Below are 13,828 nucleotides of genomic sequence, written 5' to 3'. Positions count from 1 at the left end.
GGTAGTAGAAATAAATGTGTGGGCTATTTTCTAAACAGGGAGAAAATCCAGGAATCTGAGATGCAAAGGGACTTGGGAGTCCTTGTGCAGAACACCCTGGAAGGTTAACTTGCAGGTTGAGTTGGTGGTGAGGAAGGCAAATGCCATGTTAGCATTCATTTCAAGAGGTCTAGAATACAGAGCAAGGATGTGATGCTGAGGCTTAATAAGTCACTGGTGAGGCCTCACCTTGAGTATTGTGAACAGTTTTGAACCCCCCATCTTAGAAAAGATGTGCTGGCATTGGAGAGGGCTCAGAGGAGGTTCACAAGGATGATTCCAGGAATGAAAGGGTTATCATACGAGGAGTGTTTGATGGCTGTGCGTCCGTACTTGACGGAATTCAAAAGGATGAGGGGAGGTTCTCATTGAAACCTTTTGAATGTTGAAAGGCCTAGACAGAGTAGACGTGGAAAGTATGTTTCCCATGGTGGGAGAGTCTAGGACAAAGGGGCACAGCCTCAGGATAGAGAGGCGCCCTTTCAAAACAAAGTTGCAGAGAAATTTCATTAGCCAAAGGGTGGTGAATTTGTGGAATTTGTTGCCACATGCAGTTATGGAGGCCAGGTCATTGGGTGTATTTAAGGCAGAGATTGATATATTCTTGATTGGATATGGAGGAGGAGATAAAAAAAAGGATCAGCCATGATTGAATGGCGGAGCAGACTCAATGGGCCAGATGGCGTAAACCTGCTCCTATGTCTTATAGGCTTAATAGAATATAAAAGCAAGGAGATAATGCGGAGGCTTTATAAGACATTAGTCAGGCCACATTTAGAGTATTGTCAACAGTTTTGGGCTCCATATTTCAAAACGGATGTATTGTCATTGGAGAGAGTCCAGAGGAGGTTCACAAAAATGATTCCAGGAATAAAGGGGTTAACATATGAGGAGTGTTTGGCAGCTTTGGGCCTGTACTCACTGGAATTTAGAAGAACACAGCGGGGGTGGGGGGGGGAATTCTCATTGAAATCTACAGAATGTTGACAGTACTAGGTAGGGTGGATGTGGAGAGAATGTTTCCTATGGTGGGGGTATCTAGATCTAGAGGGCACAGCCTCAAAACTGAGGGGCAGCCTTTTAGAACAGAGGTAAAGAGGAATTTTTTTTTATCCACACAGTAGTGAATCTGTGAAATGCTCTGGCACAGACTATGGTGGGGGCCTAGTCCGTAGGTATACTTAAGGTGGAAGATGATCGTTTCTTGATCAGTCAGGGCATCAAAGGATATGGCGAGAAGGCAGGTTGAGTGGGATCTGGGATCGGCCATGACAGAATGGCGGAGCAGCACGGCAGATGTTAACCCCTTCATTCCTGGAATCATTCTTGTGAACCTCCCCTGTTAACATTCCACTATTAACATTCTGGGAGTCACCCATGATCAAAATCGCAAATAAATACGTTGACTAGAAGAGCAAATGGGTATCCCCATGAGGCTAGGTCACTTCCTGAGCCTCTACATCCAAATTCAAAATCCTTACACAGTGTTCTCCATTTGCCTGGATGAGAGCAGCTCCAAAGCTCATTAGAAGTTTGACACAGTCATGAACAAAGCAACACACTTGAATGACATCCCATTTGGCAGCTAAACATTCATTGCTTCTATCACCAGTGCTTGGTGAGTGTTGTATGGACTATCCTCACAAGTCCTTTACAATTACTCATCAAGGTCACTCTGAAAGGATCGCTGAAACCAAAGTCTTCCATCACCAAGACAAGAGTATGTGAATGATTACAATACTACTTATAGGTTTCCCTCTGCCACCCTGACTTGGAAATGTACTGTCTCTGCTGTTGCTGGGTCTAAATCCTGGAATTTCACATCTAACAGCATTGTGACAGTATCTGCCATAGAAGGGGTGAAGCAGTTCAAAATAGTAGCTCATCACCATCTTCTCCAGGGCAGCTATGATGAACATTAAGTGCTCTCCACATCTGGACAATAAAATTATATCATTCAATGTGACCGCTCCTTTTCACATTATACGCCAATGATTTGGATGATGGAATTCCTGTTGTGTAGTCCTGCTGAAGGGTCTCAGCCTGAAATGTTGACTGTACTTTTTTCCCTTAGATGCTGCCTGGCCTGCTGAGTTCCTCCAGCATTTTGTGTGTGTTGCTTGGATTTCCAGCATCTGCAAATTCTCTCATTTGTGGATGATGGAATTGATGGCTTTCTGAGCAAGCCTGCAGATGATATGAAGAAAGGCGGAGGAGCAGGTAGTGTTGAGGAAGTAGGGAGGCTGTAGAAGGACTTAGACTGATTAGGAGAATGGGCAAAGAAATGACAGATGGAATATAGTTTAGGGAAGTATATGGTCATGCACTTTGGTAGAAGGAATGAAGGCATAGACTATTTTCTAAATGGGGAGAAAATTCAAAAATTAGAAATGCAAAAGGACTTGGAATCCTCATGCAAACTTCCTTGAAGGTTAACTTTCAGGTGCAGTTGGTAGTAAGGGAGGCAAGTGCAATGTTAGCATTAATTTCAAGAAGACCAGTATATAAAAGCAAGGATGTAATGCTGAGGCTTTATGAGGTATTGGCCAGACCACACTTGGAGTATTGTGAGTAGTGTTGGACCCCTCATCTAAGAAAAGATGTACTAGCATTGGAGAGGCTCCAGAGGAAGTTCCCGAGAATGATTCCAGGAATGAAGGGGTTAATGCATGAGGAGTGCTTGATTATTCTGGGCCTGTATAGCTGGAGTTTAGAAGAATGAGGGGAATCTCATTGAAACCTATTGAATATTGAAAGGCATAGGTAGAGTGGATGTGGAGAGAACCTCTTTAGCCAGAGAGTAGTGAATCTGTGGAGTACATTGCCACAGATGACTGTGGAGGGCAAGTCATCGGTATAATCAAAGTGGAGGTTAATAGGTTCTTGATTAGTCAGAGCATTAAAGTTTACAGGGAGGAGGCAAAATCATGGGGTTTAGAGGGATAATAAATCAGCCACAATGGAATTGTGGAGCAATCTCAATGGGCCTAACTCTGCTCCAATATCTTAATTTCCCTTGTCAGCCACAGTTGCCTATTCCACCCTTTAGAATGCTGCTTCTTCTTTGGGATTTGTCCATCCTGCACCTTCCAAATTGCTCCCAGAAATTCCTTTGCTTTTCTGTTGTCATCCCTCATAGTGTCCTCTTGCAATCAACTTTGGCCAGCTTCTCTCACATGACCCTGTAGTTCCCCTTAATCCACTGTAATACTGCTACATTTTAGTTTATCTTCTCCTTCTGAAACTGCAGGGTGAATTCCATCATTGTATGATCACTGTCTCCTAAAGGTTCCTTTAGCTTAAGCTCCCTAATCAAATCTGGTTGATTACACTATCCCCAATCCAGAATTGCCTTTTCCTCGGTGGGCTCAACCACAAGCTGCTCCAAACAGCCGTCTCATAGGCATTCCATAAATTCCCTCTCTTGGGATCAAACACCAACCTGATTTTCCCAATCTACCTGCATACAAACTCCCCATGATTATCAGAACATTGCCCCTTTTACATGCCTTTTCTATATTCCGTTTTAATTTACACCCCACATCCTGGATACTGTTCAGAGGCCTTTATACAAGTCCCATTAAACTCTTTTTACCCTTGCAGTTTCTTAATTCTACCCACAAGGATTCTACATCTTTCAACCCTATGTCACCTCCTTCCATGAATTTGATTTCAGTTTTTTACCAGAGCAGCCCACTCCCTCTGCCTATCTGCCTGTACTTTTGATATGAAGTGTGTCTTTAGATGCTAAGCTCCCATCTATGATCTTCTTTCAGCCACGGCTCACTGATGTCCACAATGTCATACCTGCCAATCTCTAAATGCACTATTAAATCATCCACCTTATTCTGTATACCGTGTGCATTTAAATCCCGTATTCATCGCTCTTTGCAATTTTCCCCCATGTTAATTGAAGATAATGTCTTACTCTCCCATGTCATTTTCTACATCATCGCATTCTCCAGTAACATCTTTATATCAGCAATCTTTTCAGTGATGTACTCTGACCCTTTGTTGTATGGACTTCCCTGTCTTACGTGCCAGATTATTATTTGTTGCAATGTGTATTGTTTTGTCTTCACAATGCACATTGCCCCTCCTTACATGTGACATTACATATTTACTGAATTCATCTGCCACACTGTATTTAAGTTAAATTCTGTTTAATGGGCACGTCACCCATACCCATCATTTGGATTCCAGATGTTGACATTTAACTCTTTTGCAGCTGGAAAGCAGGAGTGAACATTGTCCTGGACCTGATCACAGAGGTAATCAGGTCAACCAGGAAACTCCAGGAACATTCCACAACACAAGGCAAGGCCAGACTGTCAGCTTTGTTCTCTGTCAAGAGCATTAAGTTTGTGGAATGGTTCTGAATACTTACAATGTTCCAAAGCATTTTTAAAATAGTATTTAAAAATTTGTGGTAAGTAAACTTTAAAAAAAATTAAAGTACTGAAACCACACACAGAGTTGAAAACCATGTACACGTGTTTTGATGACACAAGTAAAATCTGTATAAAAATGAATGAAGTATTGAATCCTCTGCCAGTTTTCAACTAAAAGAGGATCCAGGAGATGAATTCCTTGTATAAATTCTGGGCAAAGTTCATTCTTCACTGCTGGGCACCATGCAAAGTCTGTCAGCAGAACATAAAGACAGATTGGCCAGCAGAGATCTGCCAGTGAGTCCAGGGCTTTGGTCTTTTGGATGGGACTTTAAACTAGAATCTCAAGTAGATATAATGGTTTCACAACTTGATTCCAAAGAATGGGGGTGGGGGGTGGTGGGTGTTAGACAATATTCATGCCTCATTCAAGATTGGGATTAAGAAAATAGTTTAATAGCTCATTATCCCAATGGCTGCTTGTGAGAGCTAACTGTTGTAACTAATTGTGAGGCCTAACATGGGGGCTAACTGTCGTAGGTGCGGGAACTAATTGTGGTAGCTAGCTGAGGGGTTTGCATGTACAGAAATTGGTTGCTCTATTCCTAATGTTATGTTAGGAATATAACAATAAGTACCTCATTGGTGGTGAAGCAGAAGAGGTCATAGATATGAAAACAACCATGTACAGTAAATGCAAGTCTTCCTTTCTTTCTCACCTATTCTATCGGTGACTGTTTCACTCTCATTCAACTTGCTATGGTATTTTTGTTCGCACCTCTTACATTATACCATCAGTTATATTGAAAAACTGTTTACAAATGCTTTCCACCTGTTACACTTGGTAAAATTTCATCCCCACCCATCACACACTGCTCACTGACTACTCACACCCTCACGCCACAATATTATTTCCCCCCTCACCTGCTCCTCGCACACTGTTTGTGTTGTCTCCTCTCACCTGTTAAACTCTTCATTGTTTTAATCTCATCTGCCACACAACAATTTGTCTGGTTTTCACCAGAATCATTGTGTTCTATCTCATTCTCACCTGTGATGCAGTAAGTGTTTGACCCTCACTGATTAATAACTGATTGTAGCATTAATTTGTTTTGAGATAATTTTGTATTTTATTTGATCAAATCTAACCTTGTTTAAAAATGTTTTCATTGTTTACTATTTGTTTAATTTTTTATTTGATTCCGAATGGTGGGTATGTTTAAAAGTATTACAGATCTCACAGTTCTGACATACATCACACTACCAAAACTTTGTATAGATTTGGAATATAGAAGTTTGTATAGATTTGGCAAGTCACCTAAAACTTTGACAAACCCTCCGCAGATTAGGCACATCACCCTCACTGGCCTCATCATGGCGGCAACTGCGCTGCCCAATATCTCAAAGAATTGCAGTTGTGTACACAGCCCAGTTCGTCACACAGACCAGCCTCCCCTCTACTAACTTTGTCTAATCCTCCCAACGCCTCCGGAAAACAGCCAACATAATCCTACTCAGATCATTCTCTCTTGCCCCCTCTCCCGTCGGACAGACGTCTGAGGGCAGGTACCACTAGACTCGAGGACCATTTCAATCCGGCTTCTATCAGATTCTTGAACGGAGCCCTCATACACTAAAAAGCGATTTTTGATCTCCCAGTCTAGCTCATCGTTGCCCTTGCACTTTATGTACTTGCGGAATTGCCATTTCTTTCAGTTCGTCGTATAATTCATGTATCATTTATGTTTAATTTGTGCGTGTCCTCATCTTGTAATGTACTATGCTGCTGCTAGGAAGAGCTAGTTTCCGTGGTATTTATCCCCCTGTGCACTTAATGCCCATGACAATAAACTTGCGTTGTCCACCTGCACTGCACCTTCTCTATAACTGCTACACTCTGAACTGCTTTCTGTCTCTTTCCCGTGGCCACGAAGTTACTACGTGCGGATGGACCTACCTGGGGGGCACCTTCCACTGTATTTCGGTACACGTGACCATAATAAGCGACACCGACACCGATCATTCACCTCGGAGCCCACCAAACCAGTAAATCACCCTCGATCCCACACCAATGAGTCCATAGAGTCAGCGCTGACTGCACATTATCCCGTCGCCTTGGATGCGCTGTTACCTACATTATTTTCAATTCCACCTGTCACTCTTTGCCGCGGGCTCGACTTCCTGCGGGCCATCACATCCCCTGTGGTCTCAGGTCCCCCTCCACACCCCTCTCCGGCTGCCCCATCCACTTGTGAGCGCTCACCTGTGCACGGACCGTGCCTTCCGGCCAGATTGATGTCCACTCCCAAGTGCAGGACCGCGCAGATCATCAGGTAAGCAGACATCGGGATTTCTCAGTCACATCCATAAACCGGAGCCCTCCTGTCCCACGCGGCGCTCGTCCCGACCATCCCCTTCCGAAAGCCCTGGGAAATTCAGACTGCTCCCGCTCGCCTCCGGCATCACAGGGGAGGCTGTCGGAGCGCGCAGACCGCTCTCGGGATTACTGGCCGGATCTCGCCTTTCCGACCAGCCCAGCGACCATCTCTGATCCCGAGAAAGGAAGGGTTAAACAGGGGGAAACTCTCCCTCTGGCTCACCTGTTCGGATTTGGAGTCTCTTCGCTGCTGAAGAATGAAGGCACTGGAGCGCCCAGAGAGCAGTGATGAGACTTACGATTGGTTCGCTGTCAACTCCTCTTTTAGACGGGAGTCCCGGCGGGTGGGGTGAAATTCCAGACGGTCTGCCTTCCCTCCATGACATCAGCAATGCACAATGACCCTCCAGCCAAGTCAGCTCCTCGTCAGGGCTTCTGCCCGAGGACACCGGAGCCGCCACCGCCTCAGAAGCCGATGTATCTGCAGCTCTCATCCGCCGCCAGCGGCCGGGTCTCCAAGCAGTGGAGGAAATCTCCCTCTCGGTGCCTTTCCCCAGACTCACAGACTGCACCCTGCTTCACATCAGCCGGCTCAGTTCGCACCGTGGACCGCGGCAGTGCGAGTTTGTCAGAGTGTCTCGGCAGGCTCAAGATGCAGCGGAGGCTGAAAGGAATAACTTCATACGAATTTCCCTCCACCCAGGGACTGTTCACGTGTAACAACTGTTAAGTTGTCAACGCATGTTCCTCGTGGCATGTCTCAAAGTGGAAGCGCTTACCAATCGAACAGAGTTCGCCAAGACCATGAGCGACCCGGTTAGAACTCTCACAGGCCAGCGACGATTCTTTCCACATGCAGTATTTAGCTAGTTCCACCTCGGAAGTCTACTCACGCCGTATTTTCAGATCACAATTACTCGTTGTGTTGAAAGCAAAAGAAAACCCTTTTTATCTTTTTCCTATGAATTATCATCAATCGGGAAGAATTTTTGCTTATGCCGTTTATAAATTAACGCATAAAATTTGAACGGGCTGCAACGTACGGTGGTGTAGGTGGAGAACTCTTCGCCATCTCTCTATGCAATTTGAATAAGACCCCACCCACCACGCTGACTAAATAGCATCCTTTTATTGTGAAATGTATCTGCTATTTCTGTCCTTTGGTTATCAATACAACTGAGGGTGCAGACGTTTTGATCCCGTTTACGCAATAAAATTATTTCAATATTTAAGGTATTGAAGCTCATGGTGCGTGGTGGGAACAGTTTCTAACATATTAAACGTGAATCTGGTGGCGGGGAGAGAAGTTTGCTGTGGATACAGTCATCAGTACAATGTAGCACTTTAATTAAATACCAGTAACCAGCGGGTAACACAGTGGTTTATTCAAGCGTGTTAGCGGTTACTAGCGGGGACATCCGCCCATTCCAGACGTCAGCCAATCCACGCCACACGCACTCCACACCCTCCTCGTTCTATGTTACACCCATCCCACTCACTATCCGCTCCCACCGTGCCCCATTCAACTCACTGACCGCTCCCACCGCGCCCCATTCCACTCACTATCCGCTCCCACCGTGCCCCATTCAACTCACTGACCGCTCCCACCGCGCCCCATTCCACTCACTGTCCGCTCCCCATTCCACTCACTGTCCGCTCTCACCGCGCCCCATTCCACTCACTGTCCGCTCTCACCGCGCCCCATTCCACTCACTGTCCGCTCTCACCGCGCCCCATTCCACTCACTGTCCGCTCTCACCGCGGCCCATTGCACTCACTGTCCGTTCTCACCGCCCGCTCTCACCGCGGCCCATTGCCCTCACTGTCCGTTCCCACCACACCCCATTCAACTCACTGTCTGCTCTCACCGCGCTCCACTCCACATCCTCGCCACTGAACGCCATACTCATTCGGCATGACACACTATCTACAGCTCAACCTATAAACGTCTGTTCCACATCTCCCACAACCCTTCTTCACACGGTCTGCTCTATACGCTTTCACCCTACCAATTCTGTGCTTGGCCCATTGTGAGCTGGCTGCCGCACTTGTAAGGACTGTGATTCAATCAGCTAAGTAGGCTGCCTGAAGGAGGCCTATGCATTCTAGCCAAAATGACCACCTAAGCTAATCCCATTTGCCAGCAGTTTGGCCCATATCCCCCTAAATCTTTCCTATCCATGGACCTGTCCAAATGTCTTTTAAATGTTGTTAATGTAATTTCCTCATCAATAACATTTTCTCTGATAGCTAGTTTCACGAATGTACCACCCTGTGTGAAAAAAGTTGCCCCCCATTCCTATTAACTATTCCCCCCCTCACCTTAAACATATGCCCTCTGGTTCCTGCTTCCCCAAACCCAGAATAAGACTAAGTGTATTCACTCTATCTATGTCCCTCATGATTTTATACATCTCTCAGTCTCTTACACTCCAAGGAATAAAGTTCTAGCCTGCCCAACCTCTCCCTGTAACCCAATCCCTCAAGTCCTGGCAACATCCTTGCAAGTCTTTCCCGTACTCTTTCCAGCTTTCCGGTTTGTAGGTTACATGGTTGGCACAACATTGTGGGCTGAAGGGCCTGTAATGTGCTGTAGATTTCTGTGTACTTAATGGTATCCCTCAATGCCATCTCGTACAGGACCATAACATCTCAACTTCTATACTCGGTGCCTTGACTAATGACCATCAGCATGCCAAAGCTTACTTCACCATCCTGTGTACCTGTACACACCTCTGTGCCCATATTTGAGAATAAAAGGGGAGTACCCCTCTGACTCAGAGTTCTGCACAGTGCATGGCATTGTTTTTGAAGGGTGATTGCTGGAATAATGTGGGAAACACAGCTGGCAGGTTTGGTGCTGAGTGGGACATAAAAGATCCCACAACATTCATTCAAAGAGGAACACAGAAACTCTTCAATTCATCTTGGCCAACACTTAAAGCTAAATCTTTAGAACACTACTTGTTCTTTGTGGGACCTTGCTTTGCATAAATGATTTTTTTCCCTACATTACAAGTGAAAACTACTCCTGTGACTGTAAACTCCTTTGAGGTGTCCTGTGAACATTATAGGCACTCTACAAATGTTTTCTGGAAGCTGTTGTTGTCTTTTTGCTGATAGTTCTGGTTACAGGGCTGTCCTTCTACCAATATGCCAATTATTTACAGAATTTTCCCATCTATCATATAGCTTGCATTTTCTTTAATGTAGTATAGAATCAAAGAATCGAAGAGGGAAAGAGGCCCTTTATCATATTGAGTCCATGCTGACCATATAGCTCACATTACTGCTAATCCCATTTTATTACCTGTGGATTAATAGATTAATCAGACACTCTATAACTTGCTCTTCATAACCACAGAATGTGGAGGGAGTTGAAAGGAATTAGGAATAACAGGTTACAGGGAAAATTAATGAGGGAATGGGATTGCTCTGTGAACCAGCACAGTGTTGATGGGCCAAATCACCTCCTTCTGTGTCATCAGAAGATACAGTAAGAAATAAGGAAAATATGGGTTCTTGGTTAAAGTAGCATGATAAATATCTGACACCACGGGGAATCAATTCCTTACACAACTTCCCAGCCCCCACCAGCCTAAGCACATTCAACAGTGCTCCAAAGTGGGAACTGAACCCCTAATCTTTGTGTCTTGATGAATGAGCTGCCCCTTTAAAGAGTGCCCTTAGCAAGCACACATCAGAGCAAAACCATAGTTTACCATCTGGGATGTAGAATATTAACTCGCAAATGTTCACACCAACTCAGCGATGGGTTTGACAAATTACATTGAGACAGGCATGACCTACCAAACTTAAGTAGATCAGGAGGGTCAAGGACAAGAACAATGGAATTACTTTATGCAGCCCCCTGCACAGGAAAGAACAAAGTCAACCCATTTTGGACAGATGGTTCCCATTGAATTGGATGGCAAGGATGAAATGCATGCAGGAAGATACTTGTATTGGTTACGATCTTCAGTACAGAACAAAGGGATTTTTGTACTGACCTTCCAATGTCATCATAGACCAACTTACCCTAACTTTCCAAAATCACATGATTAGAAACAGGAATCCCAATAAGTGACCCAACCAGGCTATAAGGTTGTATTTGCACTGTGGAAAGTCACTTTAAAATCTGTGTTACTTAATTGAAGGGAAACTCTAAACAATTTCTTTATGCATGTGTTTCTAATTTTGCGACAAATACATAACAGAACGAAACGACCCAAAGTCTGAAAATGACTGTTTTTTGTCAATGTGTTGATAAATCCAAAATAAATTTAGTGATCACACACAATTGTGAAAAGTCATTTTCTTCAGCTTGATGGGGAAAATTCCAGAAGTCTGCAAATAAGGACTAAAACATTGATAAGGGAAGGAAAGTAGAATATGAGACTAGTGTGATAAAACAGATAGACTGCAAGTCTTCTACAGATATGTAAAAAGACATAGGTTTGCAAAATGTTAATGTGTGACCTTTATGTACTGAAACAAGAGAAATTATTTCAGAAAATAAGGATATGGTGGAAAAATTATACATACTGTATACTGTATTTTGTTTCAATCCTTGTGGAATAAGAAAGAGTGTTGAATTACAGGTCTGTTATGTTAAAGAAATCATTACCATTAAGCAAGTAGTACTGGAGAAATAATGGAATTGAAAGTCAATAGATCTGATACACGTACTAGAGTTTTGAAAGACGGGGTCATGGAGAAAAAGGATGCATTAATTAACATCTTCCAAAATTCCACAAATTTTAGAATGATTTCTACAGGTTGTAAGCTATTGAGAGTAATTCCACTAATTAAGAAAGCTCAAAAGTTCAAATAGGAGAGAAAGAAACTACAGTTAAGTTAACATCAGTTATAGGGATTATACCAGGATCCACTATAAGACAATGGAACAGGAGGATCTGTTTGGTTCCACTGGATTTGGATTGGTTGATTGGTCATTGCAAATTGTCCCCTGATTAGGTTCGGGTTAATCGGGGTTGTGCAGTTGCTGGGGCAGCCTGGCTCGAAGGACACAAAGGGCCTACTCTGTGCTGCATTACAAAATAAATAAATAAACCTCTTCATTCTGAAGACCTCTTTCAGATCAATCTTTTCCATTCTTGAAATAAGGAATCCAGCATCCACAACCTTTCCTGACAGGTATAATGCTCTGGTTGATGAGAAAGGGGAGTATGTTTTTTCTCTTCTCATTGTGCTTTAAACCTCCTATTGCACCTTCCACTGAGCCTCCTTTCCCTGTTTGCTGTACAGACACCCCAAACTGCCCTCTGTGCTCCATATGGTCCAAACAAGAATATCAAAAACCTAGCCAAGGAGTAAGAGACTATAAAGCTTACGATTATAACAGCAACCGAAGTGATCCTCGAAAGCACTTTAGAAAAGCAAGTGAGCAGATCTAATTCCAGACTCCATTTATATTTTGCTATTGTGTAGGAGAAGGCCACATAGCTCATCAAGTCGCAGCAACAACCTGGCACTCAACATCAGTAAGATGAAAGAGCTGATTGTGGACTTCAGGAAGGGTAAGATGAAGGAACACATACAAATCCTCATAGAGGGATCAGAAGTGGAGAGAGTGAGCAGTTTCAAGCTCCTGGGTGTCAAGATCTCTGAGGACCTAACCTGTCCCAACATATCAATGTAGTTATAAAGAAGGCAAGACAGCGACTATACTTCATTAGGAGTTTGAAGAGATTTGGTATGTCAACAAATACACATAAGAACATCTATAGATGTACCGTGGAGAGCATTCGGACAGGCTGCATCACCGCCTAGTTGGGGGGGGGGGGCGGTGCTACTGCACAGGACCAAAAGAAGCTGCAGAAGGTTGTAAATCTAGTCAGCTCCATCTTGGGTACTAACCTACAAAGTACCCAGGACATCTTCAAGGAGCGGTGTCTCGGAAAGACATTGTCCATTATTAAGGACCCCCAGCACCCAGGGCATTTCTCACTACTACCATCAGGTAGGAGGTACAGAAGCCTGAAGGCACACACTCAGCGATTCAGGAACAGCTTCTTACCTTCTGCCATCCGATACCTAAATGGACATTGAAACTTTGGACCCTACCTCACTTTTTTTAATATACAGTATTTCTGTTTTTTTGTATGTTTTTTAAATCTATTCAATATATGCATACTGGAATTGATTTACTTATTTATTAATTATTATTATTATTTATTTTTCTCTTCTATATTATGTATTGCATCGAACTGCTGCTGCTAAGTTAACAAATTTCATGTCACATGCCGTTGATAATAAACCTAATTCTGATATTGATGAGGGCAATGAGGTTGATATAGTCAAAGTTAACTTCCACAAGGCCTTTAGCGGGGTCCCACATGGGGCTCATGGGATCCAAGGCATGCTGGAAGATTGCAGGCAGAGAGTGTGATTGGGAGCCTGTGACCTGTGATGACTACACAGAATGGCATTGGACCTTTCCTGTTCATTCTACACCCTACTGACTTCAATGTCACTGCAGAAGGGATGGTAAGTACTTTACTTTACTTTACTTTATTGTTACCAAACAATTGATACTAGAGCATACAATCATCACAGCGATATTTGATTCTGCGCTTTGCGCTCCCTGGAGTACAAATCAATAGTAAGTAGTAAAAATTTAAATTATAAGTCATAAATAGAAAATAGAAAAGGGAAAGTAAGGTAGTGCAAAGAAACCAAGAGGCAGGTCTGGATATTTGGAGGCTATGGCCCAGATCTGGGTCAGTAATAAGAATGATAGCAGGGAGGATTGTCTGAAGTTGCAGAACAATATTGATGAGATGGTAAGGTGGGCAAAACCATGACTGAAGAAATTTGATCCTGACAAGTGTGAGGTGCTACATATTAAAAGGCCTAATAAAGCTAAAACATATGCAATGAATGGCTGGGCCATAAGGAGGGTTGAGGAACGGTGAGCGTTTGGTGCACAAGTCGATAGACCTGAAGGTGGCAGCACTGGTAGATAGGATAATGAGGAAGTGATATGGGATGCTTGCCT

The 13,828-nt window shown here is 43.7% G+C and overlaps 1 protein-coding gene across 1 annotated transcript in view; it reads right to left on the bottom strand.

Moving 5' to 3' along the window:
* LOC140199897 (thrombospondin-type laminin G domain and EAR repeat-containing protein-like) overlaps positions 1 to 7,048 on the bottom strand; it is an 83,559-nt gene extending 76,511 nt beyond the window's left edge. The window contains exon 1 of the mRNA XM_072262401.1: positions 7,031 to 7,048. The gene's annotated coding sequence lies outside the window, so the exon portion shown is untranslated. The remainder of the gene's footprint in view (positions 1 to 7,030) is intronic.
* Positions 7,049 to 13,828: the final 6,780 nt, after the last annotated feature.

The sequence above is a fragment of the Mobula birostris genome, chromosome 6, assembly GCF_030028105.1.
Source record: "Mobula birostris isolate sMobBir1 chromosome 6, sMobBir1.hap1, whole genome shotgun sequence".
In the NCBI taxonomy this organism is placed as follows: domain Eukaryota; kingdom Metazoa; phylum Chordata; class Chondrichthyes; order Myliobatiformes; family Myliobatidae; genus Mobula; species Mobula birostris.
Note: the sequence above shows the minus strand (reverse complement) of the source record. Positions and strands in the feature narration are given on the sequence as shown.